Source organism: Amphibalanus amphitrite, unplaced genomic scaffold, assembly GCF_019059575.1.
Source record: "Amphibalanus amphitrite isolate SeventyFive unplaced genomic scaffold, NRLGWU_Aamphi_draft 000060F_arrow, whole genome shotgun sequence".
Classification (NCBI taxonomy): domain Eukaryota; kingdom Metazoa; phylum Arthropoda; class Thecostraca; order Balanomorpha; family Balanidae; genus Amphibalanus; species Amphibalanus amphitrite.
Window position 1 is genome coordinate 826,811 of NW_024881556.1, and position 20,510 is coordinate 847,320.

A 20,510-nucleotide genomic window follows, 5' to 3' on the forward strand; every position below is an offset into this window, starting at 1 on the left:
CGGGCATCTGGTTAGCGCACCACCGTTGCAGGTCGGGTGGAGTGGCGAGTGAGCCCACACCGTGGGGTGCCCCGTGTGATTTTGTAAAACTATATGATTCGCAAAATACTGAAAACGCAGCACATCCAACACGAAATGCTGGCAAAACCAGGCCACCGAATGGGGGCCCTCTGAGCCCAGCTAGAGCTGGCCGGCGCGCTGTGTCGCTGCGCGGTGGGGCGGGTCCGAACGGTCCGACCCCATACATCACCAGCCGCTCCCCAGACAAAGAGCCGTCCCCGTCCGGTACACGGAGCACGCGGCCCAGCGGCCGGCCGTACCAATAATTCAGACAAATCCTCCTTAGCCGCAGTTGCATGCGGACGTGGTGGCGGCTTAGCGGTGCCCGGTAATGATTAAAAGCCGGCCGAAAGGATCTCGCTCGTCGCCGGCCGGCCGCCGCAATGCTGGCGCTCTCACTGTGTTTCCGCTGCATGTTGATGGGCGGCCCGTGACAGATTGGGACGCGTCGCCGGAGCACCATTGGACCATCTATCTTAGAGGGCACCGTTTGGCCATCGATCTCCGGTGGTGCAGCTGGCCGGCGCACGCGCCACCCATACGGCCGCCTGCGTGCAGCTATCGGCCGATCTGGGCCGGGCCGCGCCGGCATCTGGGGACTCGTCATCAGGCCATTTCCTTTGTAAACTTGACGACACATCAATATCGCGGCCTGTTGTCGCCAGACTAAGACATTTTTCAGCAAAAGACGTGCTTCAAATGCAAAAGGCTGCCTTTTTATCCAGCATATCTGTCTTAATGCCGCGATAAAATATTGAGTATTCTACGACAACGTAGTCTTCCCCGTCTGTTTGTACATTATAGAGATGTCTGCCGAGAAATGTATTCACCATTGAGTGCTGATGCTGTGACCCACTACCTACATACAGCATTATGTCATGAGGAACTGATCGAATTTGACCACACTTGATTATGACTAAAAAATATGGAAGGTAACAAGACAAGACCCGGAAAATAAAACAATATAAATAGCTCTCAACAAATAGAATAGTTATATTAGATCTTTCAGGATTTTATGAGCCAATTGCAGACCAGATCATCGCTGAGTTCACTGAAGGCTATCAAAGATAAAATATCACAAAAAAAGTCTGTCGATGTTGACATTTTTAACTAATCTGTGTGCAACATGGCAACCTAAAGGTTAGATAGTCGCAGATTAGCACATTCATTAGCTCTTTTAACCCGCGCCCCGCTGGGGGGGGGGCAGAATCTGCCCCTCCCTCCCGTTTTTCGCCAATAACTTTTAAACGCGTTACGCTAGCGACGTCAAACTTTGCGAACCTTATTATACATTAATTTGGCACGTTCCCAGAAAATTTGAGCGAAATCCGTCGGAAATTTTTTGAGAAATTGACGTTTTAGTGACGTCATGTTCGCCATTTTCGCCTCAAAAACGGCAAAATTTCAAACGCCGCTAACATCTTCATTTTTAAAGGAATCAAGACGTAACAAAAAAGGTTATACGTAATTCTACTTTGTCTATCAAATGGTTGTCTCGGTTTTTCGAAAATGTTGGATTTTGGCCATTTTTTTCTTCAAAAAACTGATTTTTTGGGGAAAATAATTATAAAATCCAAAATTTTGAGTGTATCGAAAAAACCTAAAAATATGTCACATAAGTGGTCTATGTGCACCTAAATACCAATTTTTAGAAGAATCGGTTCAAAAATGTGGGAGCTATTCAAAATTTTATGACGTCACGACAAAATGATTTTTTGGAAGCTTTGGACCTCGTACGGAAACAAAAATAGCACCATTCGATTCGCCGTGAAAAACTGCATCAGATAAACACCTTTTTAGGCCTTAACAACTAACTTCAAATTTTGACCTCACTTGACCTGACCTTGACCTGACCTCGACCTGAAATTCATCCAGAGGTGGTCCATATCACTCATTGAGTGTGCCTATTGAATTCTATGAGTAAAATGACCCATAAAACATGTGTCGCACATGCCCTTTTCTATATTTTGTTTTTGGTGACCTGACCTGACCTGACCTGACCTTGATCTTGACCTTTGAATGACATTGTATGCAACGAATATTGTCTTGGTAGTCTAAGAACACGTTTTGGGCAATCAGTCTCAGTCCATTCTTCGGCAACTACGGTGCAAGGCCGATACTGTAGAAACTTGCATTTTGTACACTTGACCTGACCTTGACCTGACCTCTGACCTACTTAAGCAAAAAAAATTGGGCTCTTAAGATCCGCCTTGTTGAGAGCTTTCGATTGCCGTTTTCCCCGTCTTTCTACGACCATCGGTTCGGAAGTTAGACAGGGGGGCAGAGTTTGCCCCCCCCCCCCCAGCAGGGATGCGAAATGGATATATGATAAGCTACACTAGGTTTCGCGGCGCTGCGGGCCGCTGTTTTCTTTACACACCCGAAAAAAAAACTGGAGAGTGTGGCTAAAAGCGACCCCCATCCGGTCGAATGTTAGCCAATACCTTGCGACATGATGGGAACCGGTAGGTACGTAAAAACAAGTACCTAAATTTCGAAACACGCCACCATTTATGAAATACCTTAGCAGTTATCGCGCATGTTTGGCGCATAAGTTGTAAACATGTAATTGTAGGCCAAGACAGCGCAGTCCAGGCTGCTGCCTGCTGCACGTCACACAATGCGATCTCGACACCTCTCCCTAAAAGAAAACTAAACGCTGGCATTTTAACCACACCAACCAAACGATTGCTATAAAGCTGTCAATGTTTGGCCGGCTGGCCTGATGTTGGAAACGAGTCAGCGATTGCTATTTATTTTTGCGACGCCATGTCAGTGAGTGTCCAGTCATTTTCACAGACCCGCTAGCCCGTCCGGTCGGCCTGCTGCAGTTGATTTCTGAGCTCCTGGAGCGAGCTCACCTGCGCTCTAGTCCAAAGCCGTTTGTCTCTGGATTCCCACTGGTTTCTCGTCTTAAGTGATACGTACTATGTGATCCGCTGGTTGGAATGGGCCTCTGTCGGGGTGTTTTACTTGCTGCACGTTAGCCTCGCGGATGGCACCACAGACCGTGTGGGGATCGGACCACAGACCGAGTGGGGATCGGACCACAGACCGTGGGGGGGGGGGGAGCGGACCATGGACTCGAGCCCAGGTGAGAGTGTCCTGACGCACAGTATTCCTACTCGGACGTCTCTATGGCTCGACGTCGAGCGCAGCGCTGTGGCCGGTATCCGAGGGCTCAGCGCGGCGCTGTGGCCGGTATCCGAGGGCTCAGAGGCCGCAGGTGGTGGCGGTGCCCACAGCTGAGCCGGCCCGGCCCGGCTGCAGGCTGCACAGATAAATCAGCGCCGGCCGCCGCTAAGACGCTGCTCACGGGCCGCCGCCGCCGCCGCCGCCGCCGCCGGCCGTGTCCCGCTCGTCCCCGCCGCCGGTGTATCGCTCGTGCCGGTGGTCGTTAGCGGCTGCTCCGACCGTCCGAGATCCTCTTACCTGGGGATGATCCGCCAGCGGCGGCCGCCGGCTTCCTGTGCTGATTGACGGACTTGGAGGGGTGTTTGGCTGTTACACACCCGCCGGGGGGGGGCACAACTGGCATACACCCCCCGGGGATGGGGAGGGGGACGGAGCAGGTGCTGCCCGCGCCGCCCCGGGCCGGGGTGCGGCCCGGTGCCGTGAGAAGGCCGGCCGAGGCGCCGGGCCGGGACCTGCCGGCCACCAGGAAGGTACTGGCCAGGCGAACCGGTGCCCAGGGAGCGCGCCCGGAAAGCCGCCGTCTGCCAGTCTCATCGAACGGGAATTGTTTGTCCGGTTTTAAATTCTGACGGGAAAATTGCTTAGCCGGCTGTCTGGCAAGGCCGTTTCTGGGTTCAACCTGGAAAACGGCAAGCGAGGTCGTGGTCCACTTACCTGGTGTGTCGTCTCTGTACCCGTAGGTACTGGGGAAGGGGTGATACAGCCTCATCTGTACATAGGCTGCCGTGTCTGTATCTTCATTGTCTGGTGTCTATCTTTACTGCCGGTGTCTGTGTCTATAAATTGAAATGCTGCGTCTGTGGGCGCTGCCCGGCCACCGCCGCGTATTTGCCCTCAGCGTATCGCCCACACAACACTTCCGCTAATGAGGGGGCACGGTCCCCTGAACGGCTAATTCCTCCCAAAGCCGGCTGGTAAACGCTGGCTTAGGCCGGGCTCCGGCCGACGGAAGCGTCCGGCCATAGTTGGTCACGCTCTGGCGACTCGGCCGCTCTGATTCGCTGCTCGGCCGGCCGGAGAGCCAATGGGAGCAGCCGGCGGCGGCCGGGGGGCGGGGCGCGCTGGTCAGCTGCCCCGCCCCGCCGCCGCCGCATGGTATTGAGCAGCCGAGAGCAGTTCAGTGCTAATACGGTCTTAGGCGGTTTTAGTAGGCTTTAGCGGTGCCCTAACAGGCTTAGCCGGTCTTCATCCGCACCCTGCATTCATCGCGTCCCGGTGAGTAAACATCTGCCACCGAATGTGGCCCCCTTCCTGAGACAAAATCACCGCCCCGCCCCGGTGGCGCCGAGCCCACTCATCTCCGTGCCACTGACTATTGAGAGGGAGTCAGCCGATCGCCTCAGGGCGAGAACGCGCCACACGTGCCACGGGCCCGCCGGGGACCTCTCCGTTGCCGGCATGGCGAGCCGCCGTTCGTTGTGGCGTTTTCTGTGGTGTTTGCTGTGGTGTTTGCTGCGGTGCTGTTTCTGTGGTTTGCCGTCCTTCACTCACAACGGTAAGAATTCCGCAGGTGTGTGCACTTAAGTGATGTCAAATAGAGAAAATATTTGAAACCGAAACCAGCTCAAATATTGACAAAGTACGGGAAACCAGACCAACTTGTAAATTTGATTGAAATAGCAACTGTTTACGAAATTTAGAGCATCTTAGGCATACACCAGGGATGCTTCATAGTAACAAAAAAGTACCGAATGCATTAGTTTTCAAACACCAAACGCCAAGTTGGTGGTTTACGAAAACAAACGGCGTCCGATTGTCACCTCTCACGCACGTATCTGTGCTCAGGTTCTGTGTCCTTGTACTTTTTGTAGGACTCCTGGCACTGTTTGCACCCCTCAGGGGAGAGTCGCCCCTCAGGGGAGAGTCACCCCTCAGGGGAGAGTCGCCCCTCAGGGGAGAGTCGCCCCTCAGGAGAGAGTCGCCCCTCAGGGGAGAGTCGCCCCTCAGGGGAGAGTCGCCCCTGGGAAGGGTGTCCGGATCGGGCATAAGATCGGACGTTGCCGGTGTCCTGGGCCGTCCGGTGGCAGGTGCGTCCAAGGCAGAGGTCTCAAGGCTGAAGCCGCCTCCGATAGCTTGGTTGATGGTCGATAAAAGATCGTCTTGTTCTCATAGGATTGAACTAGTTGACTTGCTTGCTCCGCGGCGCAAATAATAGAGTAGAAAATTTGGGTTGGAAAATTTACTTTTTTGATCAAATTGATCGGACGTCTAGAGGCTAGGATATCTGCGAAAAACTTGTTGTGCTTGCCAATGTACTTGCTACTTGCTCATGCGCTCGCATAGCATCGCGTTGGGCATAAAATGATTAGACGTAAAATTTGGGATCGATTGATGTTTGTCTCGTGTCGATTGGACATCGAGAAGCTGAGATATTCGCGAAAAACTACCTAAGAAGTCGGTACGTGCGTAAGTACTTGGTACTTGTTAGAGTACTTCTTACTTGCAAAAGTACTTGGGCACTTGTTTATCTTTTGCAAGTACCCAAGTTTAGTTTAGTTTAGTTTAGTTTAGTTTATTCCATCAATCATCCCAATGACGGATGAAGTCTTAATATAAAACAATATTTAACTTTGCAAGTAACTTTGCAAGTATAAAAGACCTGAAAAAGCACCTGGTACTTGCTTGTTGACACTACAAATTGCAAGCCAAAACATTCCATTTTCACATACGTATCTGTTAATTACGAAGGTTCTAACAATTGACAGCGTTGATGGTTGATTCATTACGGCTGCTTTAAAAAACTCGTGTTGTTCGTATAGGATTGAAGAATTTTAGCACGCTGAGGTCGTTTGAATAATGTGTGGTGATGCAGCTGACAACGAGTTGCATTGAGTTGCACATTTATTTCGCGAAAAAAATTGAAGCAAAGAAAATGTGAAAGCAAATAGATTGGAATTTTTTCTAAAATGTCAAAGAAAAACAGATAGGAAAAAGTTTTGTGATAGCTATTGAGGCGTACGGTGTTCGGCATTACAATCAAACTGACACACAGAGGGTATGCCTATCTCTGGACTCGGGCCGTCATTCGCGTTCCTAGGGACGTGTGGAACTGTCACCTCCGTGAACACTGAACAGTCAGACACAATAGCTGTCACCTTGGCTGGTGGAACGGCCTCACACAAACTGCCATTTTTGGCATTCCTGTTATAATGTGTGTTTTTGTATCGCAGCAGACTTCCGGGCTGCTTGTTGAGGAAAAGTGTAGTAGTCGTACCGAAAACAAAACTGGGTGGGACGAGACTGGGACAAAACAGGAAGTAGGACCAGGAAGGAGTACGTGACTTATCCGCTCTATAGGAAACTGTCCGCTTCCTGGTCATGTCTTCAACCATCCGATCAGGCGCTGTATACATCTCAGTCATTTCTTCTTCTTTTTCATTTTTAATGCATTGGTGGTTTGATGTTGATGTCAACATCCTATGTTTATTCCAATTCTGGAATTTCATGGTGCCTCCTCGACTGGAAATGGATTTTCAAAATGTCATTTCATCCGATTTTCGGTTTTAGTTGCCTTTATTTGAAATGCTTTCGATCTGCTCTACTTTTTAAGGCAACCGTGCAGGTCTGCACGCGATGTTCGGATGTCATGGACCAGTCACTAAAGGCTCACGGCGCCACGGTGCTGCTGTGCGCGGCCCGTCAGCGAACCAGTCGGTCGGCGCTCGGACAGGTCCAGGTCCAGCACCATCTGATTAATTGCGACCAACTCCACGTGTGAATGTAGCTCGTTTATGCTCGTCGGGGTGAAAAAGTGGAGGCGGAAGGTGACTGGGTGGCCGCCGGCGACCTCCAGGTGAGGGCGCGGGCCGGCCGGGCCGGACGGCGCGCCCCTCGGTTCCCATGGGGCCAGCTACTCACATCCTCATTGGCCGCCCGCTGAGTCAGCCGGCCGACCGGTCAGTGGTGACAGAGCGGCTCACACCCGGCGCCGCCGAGTAGCGCGCCCGGAAAATCACGCACCGCGCCGCGCGCGGAAACATTCGGCCGCGCCGACAGCAAAAACCACCAGCCCCAAAGAAAAACTCCGGCCACCAACAAACAAAAGCGCGCTCAGGTGCGGCGCGGCGCGGCGCGCTATCAGATGGGGCCGCCGAGTACAGAGGCTCAGGCGACGCCGCCGCTGCCGGGACCGTGTCAAGATGCCCCGATTGGGGACGGTGGCCGGCATGAAGCGGCGCTGTCGGCGCCGACGGGCGGCGGCGTGACGCCGGCGGCACGCCAGCCGGCGGCTCAAAGGGCGCCGCCGCCCGCTCACCGCCGGCCGGCGGCGGCGCCCGGTGCGGCGCCCGGTGACCGGTCAGGGCGCCCTGTAGCCGGTCAGGGCGCCCGGTGACCGGTCAGGGCGCCCGGTGACCGGTCAGGGCGCCCTGTGACCGGTCAGGGCGCCCTGTGACCGGTCAGGGCGCACCCGGGGCGCCGGTAAACGCACCTCCGGACTGTGCAGCGTCCATCGAACTACAACAGACGGTGGTGCTGGTGGCTGCCAGTGGAAGTCTGTCCTTTCGTTGACGGCCTGCTCTGTCGCGTGTTCTGTTCTGTTGGTAGGTGTTGGTCCGGTGCGCCGGTGATTGTAAGAGCCCAGTTTGAGCCCAGTCCAGTGACCGGCTTGTTTACCCCTTCCGCCGGCTCACGGTCATAACGCTGCCCGCAGTCTGTGGTGGACCTCATAACGCTGCCCGCAGTCTGTGGTGGACCTCATAACGCTGCCCGCAGTCTGTGGTGGACCTCATAACGCTGCCCGCAGTCTGTGGTGGACCTCATAACGCTGCCCGCTCTGTGGTGGACCTCATAACGCTGCCCGCTCTGTGGTGGACCTCATAACGCTGCCCGCAGTCTGTGGTGGACCTCGCTGAACCATGAAAATCGAGTGGGCTTAAAATCCTGCTTTTGAATACTCTGCTCCTAGCGTATCCTGATTTCGAATACAAAAAGGACGTGAGGTTTGTTTTGGTTAAATTTCTCAAACTTGTTAGCCGGGGTAGCGGTGATCATAGCATATCACCTTATAAGCAGTCATCAAATTACCTTAATTAGGTACGTAGGAGCGTCTGGTTTCATAAGGCCTTTCAAAGTAGCCCGAATGCAAAAACCGGGCTTATCTGGATTAAAGCGGCCACTTTTCCATCGGAGCTACATTTTGATTTCGTTCAGCGCGTATTTCGCGGCTGTCGTGCGGTGGCTGCTTTTTTGGCGCCGCCGCAGTGTGTGTGTGCTGTGTGGAGCGGGCGGACCGGCGGCACTTCACACGGGGCGCCGCCATGTTGGTATGACCCACAGCCACTCCGTGGCACTTCACACGGGGCGCCGCCATGATAGTATGACCCACACCCGCGGCCTTTGGCTCGTTCTCACGTTTCGCCTTCATTGGCCAATGCCGCCCAGCCGGCATACATCCGATGGTCAAACACCCTGTGCAAAATGCCAAAATGGAAGCCGTCCATCCAAGGTAACCGCTCATCGAGGGAAATCTTTCAGCCCTCAATTGAGTCCACACTCACTCACTGACTCCACAGGCAGCAACACAAGTTTCGTGCAGATACATGATAGCTCACCAGAGGTCTAAAAATGTGCTCAGATCTTATGCACAAGGAAGTAATGCATTTCCAGAGTAGCTTTCAATGGTCTAGTTACCTGTGCTAAAGAAGCTTTTAAAAGGGAAGGTTTAATTAAGAGAGGTATTAAAGTTGAGTTTATGACTCTCGTCAGAGCAGTGCGTTTGCTTTAGATGCCATCGGTTTCCAAGTTGGCGTTAACAAAGAGTTGCCGTGTTGTGTTTCCAACAAAACACTTTCCTTTTAATTTAGCCCTTGCCGGCCGACGGGGGCGGGTGCCCCCCCCCCCCAAAAAAAAAGTTTTATCACGATAGCTCCGTACACGCCAGCGATAGAGAGCTGAAACTTGACATACCTGACCCTTGATTCAAGCCAGAGCTTGTGACACCAACCGAATTTTCAGGTCAGGTCAGGTCACTGACCTATGGCGTCATAAGTAAACCTGCACGGTCCTCAGATATCGCAACTTCGCAACGCTCTCAGTGCCAGAGCAACTTTCACAGGGAGATTGTACTTAGAACGCAGTATCCTCCAGAGGTCTCACAGCTTGCATATCTCAGATTTTTCCTTTGGGTCACATGAGGTCAGGCCGGTCACGTGACCTTACGGAACCCATGCCTTGGGCCACTTGACCTGACCTCAGAGGTCACCAGTTGACCTGAGACCTTAAAATCGGGTGGCAAACGCTGTGTCTCGTAACGGCGCACACGCTCGTTTTTCGGGACTCCATTAGGGGCGAAACGGCTAAGGGGGTCGTACTAACCCCCCACCCCCACCCCCCGGCCGGCGCATATGTAGAAAACCAGTAGGTCCGGTGAGGGAAAGCAGCATGTATGTAGTTTAAAAGAGCGCTATGCTGTTGATTTGACACGCAGTTGGCGCGGGCCGGACTCGCTGTGCCTGCCGCGCCGCGCCCGCCGCCCACTGCGGTGGTAGGCTGCGCCGCACTGCACCTGTCCCGAGCCGGAGACTGCCTCTCAGCATCAGAACACATCTCCGAGAGCCCCGCCCACTGCGGGGGTAGACTGCGCCGCACTGCACCTGTCCCGAGCCGGAGACTGCCTCTCAGCAGCAGAGCACATCTCCGAGGGCCAGCATACCCTGGCCCTACACCTGTCCCGAGCCGGAGACTGCCTCTCAGCAGCAGAGCACATCTCCCAGAGCCAACATACCCTGGCCCTACACCTGTCGCGAGCCGGAGACTGCCTCTCAGCAGCAGAACACATCTCCGAGGGCCAGCATACCCTGGCCCTACACCTGTCCCGAGCCGGAGACTGCCTCTCAGCAGCACAACACATCTCCGAGGGCCAGCATACCCTGGCCCTACACCTGTCCCGAGCCGGAGACTGCCTCTCAGCAGCACAACACATCTCCGAGGGCCAGCATACCCTGGCCCTACACCTGTCCCGAGCCGGAGACTGCCTCTCAGCAGCAGAACACATCTTCGAGGGCCAGCATACCCTGGCCCTACACCTGTCCCGAGCCGGATACTGCCTCTCAGCAGCAGAACACATATCCCAGAGCCAGCATACCCTGGCCCTACACCTGTCCCGAGCCGGAGACTGCCTCTCAGCAGCACAACACATCTCCGAGGGCCAGCATACCCTGGCCCTACACCTGTCCCGAGCCGGAGACTGCCTCTCAGCAGCAGAGCACATCTTCGAGGGCCAGCATACCCTGGCTCGGCTTCCGGAACCGGCGATGCAGCATCTCTGAATGGCGTCGGCGTCTTTGTTATACTATAATGCCAGGTATACATTTAAATATCCTTTTTAAGGGAGTAAGATGATTAGGGGCTGGGTTGGTAAGATACCGCATGTTCGTATATATTTATTATATGCTTACATTTAAAATTGTATCAGTCCCTCAGGGGATAGAAAGCGAAATGCTTACGAAGTCTGGTTAGCGCCATTATCATTGGGTCGATTTGATAGCCAAAAGTACGATTTTCTGCGATTTTTTAAATAAGTCCGTCATAATGGCGACCCTGACTTGTCCATTTGTCACATGGCTCTGAGGCTCTTTTGTAAATAAAACTAGCTAGCTCCTCACCAAGATCAGTGCGAATTGGGTGTTCCACTGCTCCACGTTTATCAATTTATCTTGCCGCATAATATTACCGTAAGGTTCCCGAGGCACTTCGATCCGAGAGCTGGTTTCTAAGGCGCCCATGCCTTTTTACATGCTTAGCTGTTTCATTTTATAGGCGAGACTTTATTGTCATGAGTTGGTTGGAATAAATGGATGACAAAACATCGGAGTTGGTCAATATTTCTCGATGCTTCCATTTTTCGTGTTAGACAATTCGCTTGCCAATACTGAAGCATTGCCTTGTTTTTGAAACGGCACTGCATCTAACATATGCATTCTCCTAGGGTCATCATGCTCATGACCTAAATAGGGGGGGGGGAATGCCCCCCCACGCGCGGAAGGTTGCCGCGAGGCCCTCCGCCTGCCGGGTTAATGGTAGAGCAGTGCCGCAGAAAACAGGATATTTAATACACATTCTATGCAAGCGTTATCAATTATTCAAACTTTTTTAATGCCGACTCGTAGCCGGGGAACCAATAGAGCTACAGCGCTGATGAAAAACGCATTCGTTAGCTCTTTTAGCGCTATTTCCGAACCGCCCCCCCTCACATTTGTCTCAGGTCAACTTTAAAGCCTGAAACAGACTCTTTCCGCAGTCAGGAAATCGCATGCGAGAGCCTATTCAAATACATGGGAGCACGCTCGCATCAACCGCACGCACCTCCCGGATGCGATTGCTGCGAGAAGAACTATAATGTATTTGAATAGGCTGTCGCATGCGACTTCCTGAATGCGGAAAGAGTCTGTTTAAGCCTTAACCCTCGCCCGCACATGGGGGGGGGGGGGGTTGCCACCCCCCTAGGTAGTCTTTCTGCTCTGCACTCCACATTTTTAGAGTTAGAAGGCTGATTTTTCGTATAGCTGCTCCTCTATCCTTTCTTGATGTCCACTGAAAATTTCAAGTTTCTGTGATTTTTGGTTTCGGAGATATGACCTTGTTTTTCAGGTCATGTCATGACCCAAATGGCCAATTCTCAACATCTTGCGTTTGCCATGGGCCTTATGAGCTTTTGACACCCTGATTTCGGCCTTTTTTGCCAGTCTTACCTCCTACCTATCATGGAACATGTTGTTCGACGATGTACAGGGGTCAAGGTCAGGGTCAAGGTCAACCTAGGTCACCTAAGATAATTGCGTTTTAGGCAAGCTGAATTTACTTTTTTTGAAGTTTTTGACTGCATTTTTGGTAAAAGCTTCTCAGATCATGATTTCATGTAATATGGACCCAAAAACAATCGGTGCACACATCAGTATACACACAGACACACACAGACATACAAACACATATAATTGACCTTGACCTAACTTGACCTGAAATGACCTCAGCAGCAAAATTCTGGTCGGGTAGTGTGACAAAGAGGTTGTAGCTGGCTTGGCACCAGAAAACAGCATCGTCATCGGTATTTGATAAGCAGCACACTTGATATCCAACTGTAATCACATGTTTGCTATATTAGGCAAAACATAACTCAAAACAGGCACAAGCCCGGCCGGCCACCGCTCTGCCGACTCTCTCCTCTGAGCTCTGGTCAGCTGTCGCGGCCCAAGCGGGAAGCGGGGCGGCGTTGCCCTAGCAACAGTTGCTAGGAGACGGCCGACGGCCTCCTCCCGCGGACGGATGCGGGTGGCGAAACTCAGCCGTCTATACAACGGTGACCCAAAACAGCAACATTTTTTAGTTTGACCTGACCTGGAAGGTCAATGACTGACCTGAGAAGGTAAAACTGGGTATCATTGGATTTGTCTCTTCCCAAAGAATCTTTTTGGTCTTTACTGCTAAGCTCTATCTCCAACAGGAACGAAATGGCGCGGGGGGGTGGCAACCACCCCCCCATGTGCGTTCTACGATGGGAAAATGGCATGTGCGGGCGAGGGTTAAGCCACCGTCCACTGGTTAGGCGCGCATTTTGTGCGTAACCGTCGTCCAGTGCCCACAGAGCGCTGAGAACTTGAAGGTATTTCAAGTCGTCAGGAGTCGTAAAGTAATCTTTAGTCGTCAGCACGTGATTCGGCGCCCAACAGCGGCCAAATAATCAGGTAACTGCGATTAATCGCGCATTCGGCGCTGAACCGCATTCGGCGCGCAGCCCATAGACTTCCATGTTCAATTCAGCACGTACTAAAGCAGTGGACGGCGGCCTGGACTGGGGTGACTGGAGATCTGCCACGACAGTCCGGACTGGGGTGACTGGAGATCTGCCACGACAGTCCGGACTGGGACGTACGGGTGACTGGAGATCTGCCACGACAGTCCGGACTGGGATGGACTGGAGATCTGCCACGACAGTCCGGACTGGGACGGACTGGAGATCTGCCACGACAGTCCGGACTGGGACGGACGGGTGACTGGAGATATGCCACGACAGTCCGGACTGGGGCGGACTGGAGATCTACCACGACAGTCCGGACTGGGACGGACGGGTGACTGGAGATCTGCCACGACAGTCCGGACTGGGACGGACTGGAGATCTGCCACGACAGTCCGGACTGGGACGGACTGGAGATCTGCCACGACAGTCCGGACTGGGACGGACGGGTGACTGGAGATATGCCACGACAGTCCGGACTGAGGCGGACTGGAGATCTGCCACGACAGTCCGGACTGGGACGGACGGGTGACTGGAGATATGCCACGACAGTCCGGACTGGGACGGACGGGTGACTGGAGATCTGCCACGACAGTCCGGACTGGGACGGACTGGAGATCTGCCACGACAGTCCGGACTGGGACGGACGGGTGACTGGAGATCTGCCACGACAGTCCGGACTGGGGCGGACTGGAGATCTGCCACGACAGTCCGGACTGGGACGGACTGGAGATCTGCCACGACAGTCCGGACTGGGACGGACTGGAGATCTGCCACGACAGTCCGGACTGCAACGGGTGGCTGGAGATCTACCACGACAGTCCGGACTGGGACGGACTGGAGATCTGCCACGACAGTCCGGACTGGGACTGACGGGTGACTGGAGATCTGCTTCGACAGTCCGGACTGGGACGGACGGGTGACTGGAGATCTACCACGACAGTCCGGACTGGGACGGACGGGTGACTGGAGATCTGCCACGACAGTCCGGACTGGGACGGACTGAAGATCTGCCACGACAATCCGGACTGGGACGGACGGGTGACTGGAGATCGTCACCTCCCGAGCGATCCCTAGCCCAGGCCCGACCTCGACAGCTGTGTCTCCACCTGGCTACCTACTCGCAGTCCGGCAGCCATTCGGTGATGAGGTGACGCGCTGGTGTCACCATGCTGCGTTGTATAACGTGTTGCCGCACCTGCGCCACTGACTGTCACCCCGGCCGCTGCTGTGACCTCGGGTGTATGTGTGGTGGTGATGGCAGCTGGCGGGTGGCACAATCTGTCACCAGCCGCCGCCGCAGTGAACGCAGAGCACCGTCTTAAAAACCCATAAACCATCTCAGCCACCCGTGGGGTGCATTTGACGGGCCCCTCGGGGACAGAGTGACGGGCCCCTCGGGGACAGAGTGCGCCGCCCGCCGGCCGCCGGTCGGCCGGCGCCGCCACCTGGCCGCGCCGAGGGACAGCCGCCAGAGGCCATCACCTCCCGCCGGCGCGCGCACCAGCTGCGCCCGACAGTCCACAGCGCCGAGAGCGGAGCACCGCAGGCGTCTGCTGCAGGCTGCCAATAGCTGCACACCGCCGGACGCTGCAGGCGGGGTGTTGGTTTGGATCACGCCTCGTATGACACGTAGCGAGTCGGTCGGCTGCCCGGTGACTGGCGCACGGCGTCCGTCCCGGCCGGTGACATACCACTCAGCCGCGCGGGGGGCGGCCGGGGCAGCGGCCGGTGACATCCCACTCAGCCGCGCGGGGGGACGCTCCGCCGTCCCAGCAGCCGCCGATCCCCGCTCCAACTCCGAGCGTGGGGCCTCCGGCGTCAGTGACGGCGACGTCAGCCGAGCCCGGCGACGTCAGCGCCGAGCCGGACGGACCTCTCGGAAATGACAGCGGCCCGCCACGGAAGCCGGTGTGGGCTTTGAGCGGGCGATGCAAAGGGCGCCGCGCTGTCGCCGTCCGGACACGCCAGACTCGGCCCTGGCACCGTCAGAGCCCCCTCCCCCCCACGGGACACGGCACGGAACAGCCGGTGAGGTCAGCGCGCGCTGACGGACGGGGACAACGGACGGCGGCCAGGCACTCGGTGTGGCCCGAGCTGCTCAGCCCACTGCGCCGCTGAGACCTGTTGGTGGACCCGCTGTCACGCAGCCGCCCGAGGTGTATGTTTCTGGATATTCTGTGAATCTCGGGGCACCGGCACGCTGCCTGGCGGAGACTGGGACAGGACCAATGAACAACCACTCGGTAAAGAGGCGCTGCCGCCAGTGGCACTGAGACGGCCCGACACTGCCCGCCGGGCCGGGCGCGGAACGTGCAGTCGGTCGTCGGCCGGCGCTGACCCGCCGCGCGCCAATTGAACCGGGTGGCGGCCGAGGACCGCCGGCGCGGCGGCGGCCAAGGACCACGGGTCGACTCAGTCCCGGGCGTCTGACGGAGCTCGGCAGCCGACACCTCGTCACCGCGCGCGTGCCGCCGCTGAGCTTGCCGCTCGTGTCGCGGCACCTGCAGTGTGGGTGGATCCGCTCCGGGCCAGGGCGCCGAGCCCGCTGACCGCCACAGACTCCGGCCGCTCCAGAAAACCCCTGGAAAAGAAATCGGAGCAGCTGATCGGCTCAGCTGCCGCGCGCCCTGACTCACCGCGTATTTAGCCTCCTGCTGTCCCGGCTAATCGCTGTGGCTCGAATACATACAAATGCGCGTGGGAGCGCCGCTCTGGGAGGGCTCAGCCGCGCTCACTATATCACGATGTCCAAACAGCGCTTTTTACCTGTACTGGGAGATTTCCGTGCTGGCAATGGACATGTGGCTTAGCTACTGGTACCTGGGCTTACGAATGCTGTGGATGGGAATATTTTCAAAGGTATCTAAGCTGGGCATCATGCAGCTAATGGTGTTATATTTAGTTCGCGCTCGGACGATTGCTCTGGACTCATCCACAGAAATCCCTTACAGCATCAATTATTTGCAAGTACCTATAGCTGTTGTTTATGCTTAAAAAGACTTATTTGCTAGCAATTATGCCACTTTAATAAAATAAAGGCAACATAAATTGTTGTTATTTTGTGTTAAGTCGAATACTAGAAAAACACCAATAATTACTTTCTTTGGAACAAAAGGGGCGAATCGAAGAAAGGCCCAGAGCTATGGTCTCAAAGATTTCGCGTCACGCTTTGAGCGAAAACGTTGCGTCAGCACTTACACAACTAGTGGGAATCGGCCCCCCTCCCCTGTGGTGACGCTAATGGGCTGCTGCCTCACGAAATAGTGAATAGGTCTATGAATTGTTTGGTGGGTTGATCAAGTATACCTATTTTCCAGTAGCCTTGAACTTGAAACTCGAATAAAATAATAACTTGTAGTAGGTATTTTCATCCAATGGATCTCTACACTGAACAGCATTTTTATACAGATATGATACAACATATATGCAAAAAAATAGCGCGCATTAAACAATGTTACGTGTATGGGGATTATTCCAGCCTCATCGCTTCAGGTACGCCAATCTCCTAGCTGAGTTTGCATGCTGGCTCATTTTTGCATGTTCAACATTAGCACACAAGTAATCACACACAGGCCACAGCACGATAGGGCATCTATGAACCTCAGCCTGTGCCTGAGACACGTATTCTGAGTGCTAGAGTAATCCGATCACGTGTACGATCGTGTCAGGAACACAGTGTCTCGTGACCGCAACCAAAGATCGCGCGGCTCGATGAGTCACCACCGAGAGCATCAGACGAAACTCTTCACACTTTGCACAAGTCCACTCAGCTCAGGGATCAGATCCACTCAGCCAACCCCCCCCCCCCCTCTCTCTCTCTCTCTCTCTCTCTCCTCTCTCTCGCTCGCTCTCTTTCTCTCTCTCTCTGTCTCTCTCTGTCTCTCTCTGTCTCTCTCTCTCTCTCTCTCTCTCTCTCTCTCTCTCTCTCTCTCTCTCTCTCTCTCTCTCTCTCTCTCTCTCTCTCTCTCTCTCTCTCTCTCTCTCTCTCTCTCCTCTCTCTCTCTCTCTCTCTCTCTCTCTCTCTCTCTCTCTCTCTCTCTCTCTCTCTCTCTCTCTCTCTCTCTCTCTCTCTCTCTCTCTCTCTCTCTCTCTCTCTCTCTCTCTCTCTCTCTCTCTCTCTCTCTCTCTCTCTCTCTCTCTCTCTCTCTCTCTCTCTCTCTCTCTCTCTCTCTCTCTTGTTCTCTGGCTATGTCTGTCTCTCACTCCCCCTTTTACTCTTTGTGCCCGCCTTACTTAACCTTTCCTAGCCTTACCTAAATCATACACAAAATCCTATTCATATCATAAATCGTATTGAAGTTATGCAGCATACTCGTACCTTGTAGTAGAAATGAACTTGTAATATACAATGAAATGGCCCTTGGTGCAATAACCAGAGATGTTTTATGCATGAACAATGTCATTGGGATGGACTGCATTCATTTATGTCCACCTCTTATTCCAAGTCACCTCCCAAACAAAGAAGGCCTCAATCATTCATTTCCACTTGACTCACGCACCGCCCGATGGCATATGCGCCGACAAATCATACTCGACCGTCAATCTCCTGCATAACTCTTTTCACCTGCTGGGTACTTGAGCTCGGATCGGTGCGGCCCGGCCGGCAGCTGCTGCAGCTATCAGACGGCACGGGGCGCCGGTTGCCGTCCCTGCTCGTCACTGACACCGCAGACCACGCTGTCAGCTGTCAGCGGTCAGGTGACATGGCAGCTGTCACCGCTGTCCGAGCTGTCAGCTCTGTCAGCGCAGACCGAGCTGTCCGAGCTGTCCTAGACTGTATGATCTGTCCTAGGCTGCGGAGAGCTGAGGGGTGGATAGTCGCGGGATGCAGACAGCTGAGGGGTGGCTAGTCGCGGGATGCAGACAGCTGAGGGTGGCTAGTCGCGGGATGCAGACAGCTGAGGGGTGGCTAGTCGCGGGATGCAGACAGCTGAGGGGTGGCTAGTCGCGGGATGCAGACAGCTGAGGGGTGGATAGTCGCGGGATGCAGACAGCTGAGGGGTGGATAGTCGCGGGATGCAGACAGCTGAGGGGTGGATAGTCGCGGGATGCAGACAGCTGAGGGGTGGCTAGTCGCGGGATGCAGACAGCTGAGGGGTGGATAGTCGCGGGATGCAGACAGCTGAGGGGTGGATAGTCGCGGGATGCAGACAGCCGAATTACGGGGGCAGACACGGGGCACGGGGCGGCGGCGGACCCCCGGCCAGCTCAGCCTGACGCGGCCAGCTCGGCCTGACGCGGCCAGCTGCCGGGTCCGCTGCTCAGCGCTGACGCCTGCGGTGAGACACACGGCGGGCAGAGAGAGAGAGAGAGAGAGAGAGAGAGAGAGAGAGAGAGAGAGAGAGAGAGAGAGAGAGAGAGAGAGAGAGAGAGAGAGAGAGAGAGAGAGGGAGAGAGAGAGAGAGGGAGGGAGAGAGAGAGAGGAGACCTGCCGCGGCGCCGACAGGCGTGGGCAGCTGCTGCCGGCCCCTGACAAACAATGCCGCCCGGCGGTGTAAGTGACAGCCTTATCAGACGAAAGGTGTCTGGAACAGGCCGTCCGGAATCTCATTACGTCCTGTTGTCTAGTATTGCATCAATGTGACAAATAGTATACTGTAGACACCTTTGAACAATGACAAAAGAAATTTCAGTGGAACTTGTTCAAACAAAGGCGCCTGTTACATGCAAATGACGAATGGGCTTCATTCATCATGGCTATCAAGATTCGCCACAACGAAAAACTGGGAGATTGTACGGAGCATGGCGACTCGCTTCCTTTGCGTTGTCACATGTGATATCGCCTTGATTTGTTGCAGAGTGCATTCACAATAAACGTAAAAGGCAATTAGTTCAAAGTTCATGCTTTCCGGCTGTAAAACTGCGCGCGATTACGAGCCCTGCTTTCCAGCTAGGTCGTCACCGCGTGGTCGGCGACACAAGGGCGGCCCGCTCGCGTGTCAGTGACTGTGCCGCGTTGTCTGCTCTGTTTTTACCGACCCGGCCGGCCGCGGCCGGCGCCGCAGTGTGCACTGCAGTACCACAGCAGCGTGCACTGTGCAGTGTGCGGTGTGTACTCCGCGGTACACACCGCACACAGTGCACACTGTCCTGGAGCGGCGGCCTCACCCCAGTGTCAGACTCCGCCCGTCCGGCCGACTGAGACTGGGCCGACTCAGTCACACAGTCCGTCCGACTGGACCGACTCAGTCACACAGTCCGCCCGTCAGGCCGACTGAGACTGGGCCGACTCAGTCACACAGTCCGCCCGTCAGGCCGACTGAGACTGGGCCGACTCAGTCACACAGTCCGCCCGTCAGGCCGACTGAGACTGGGCCGACTCAGTCACACAGTCCGCCCGTCAGGCCGACTGAGACTGGGCCGACTCAGTCACACAGTCCGCCCGTCCGGCCGCAGACTGAGACTGAGACTGGTCCGACTTAGTCACGCCGCCCGGCGCCCGGTCGGCCGGCGGGGCAGCAGGGCCGGTACCGTCTGTACCCGGCCGGTGCCGCCTGTACCCGGCCGGTACCGTCTGTACCCGGCCGGTGCCGTCTGTACCCGGCCAGTACCGGCTGTACCCGGCCGGTGCCGTCTGTAGTTACCCGGCCGGGGCGGTCTCATGTCATCAGTCCTGACATGCTCATCTGGCCGGTGCCGGCTCCTCAGCGGCGCGTGAAATCCGCATCCCGGCCCAAGCCGCCTCTGCACGGGGCCCGGAAAACCCCGCGCTGACCGCCACACCGGACGGCTCCGTCCCGGCCCGCGACCCTGGCCACTGCATCCGGAACAAGTGGGACCGGATCCGGAGCACACGACCGGATCCGGGACCGGCAGTGGGTCCGCAGTCTGAAACCTCAGCGGTGGAAACGCTATCAAAAACATAACCATGACACGTAATGAGAGCGGACGAATTCCGGACGCAGTTGAATCTGGCAACCTGACAGACCATGTTTTGACAATCTGACAGTCTTACCGTCTGTAGTATCAGTCTGACGGTGATAATCTGACATAGGTATATGCTACATAACAGTCAGATGGCCCGCTAACCACCTTATGTACACCGAACTCTTGGTAGAGAATGTTTGACTATTTGGCAGACTGGGGGAGGGACCGGGAGACTGGGGGCTCTGGGGCAGGGGCTGGGGGACTGGGAACGCGGGCAGGGGCCGGGGAGAGGGACGCCTCTCCTCTCGGGCAGCCGTCCGCGCTCCGAGAGCACTGGGAATGCCGTCAGCGGCCCGAGAGCCGGTCTCGGTGACCGCAGCCGGGCCGCAGAATCCGCATTCAGGCACGGCAGGCGGCGCGGCGCGGCCGTCCGGCTCGCCGCCGAGGGCCGCACGCACCGGCCGCGCCGTGCAGAGGCCGGTGCGCTCCCACGGGTGGCGTGGCTGCCGCGCCCCGCCGCAGGACTCGCACGGCGACACGTCTGAAATGTAGAGACGCGGCGGCGCGGACCTCAGCCCGTCCAGTCCCAGCGCGGGCAGCGAGGCACCTGCAGACGGCGCCGCACGGCGACAATCGCGCCATGGGCCGGCGTGCC

General features: G+C 55.6%; 1 protein-coding gene across 2 annotated transcripts in view; it reads left to right on the forward strand.

The window, feature by feature from the left end:
- Nucleotides 1–20,510, forward strand: part of LOC122378472 (homeobox protein OTX2-like) — a 90,850-nt gene that overhangs the window by 44,668 nt on the left and 25,672 nt on the right. Inside the window, exon 1 of one of the 2 annotated variants that reach the window (XM_043359566.1) lies at nt 4,353–4,470. The exons of the other annotated variant lie outside the window; for it this stretch is intronic. The gene's annotated coding sequence lies outside the window, so the exon portion shown is untranslated. Of the gene's footprint in view, nt 1–4,352; nt 4,471–20,510 lie in introns of those variants that run through there. 2 annotated transcript variants of the gene reach the window in all.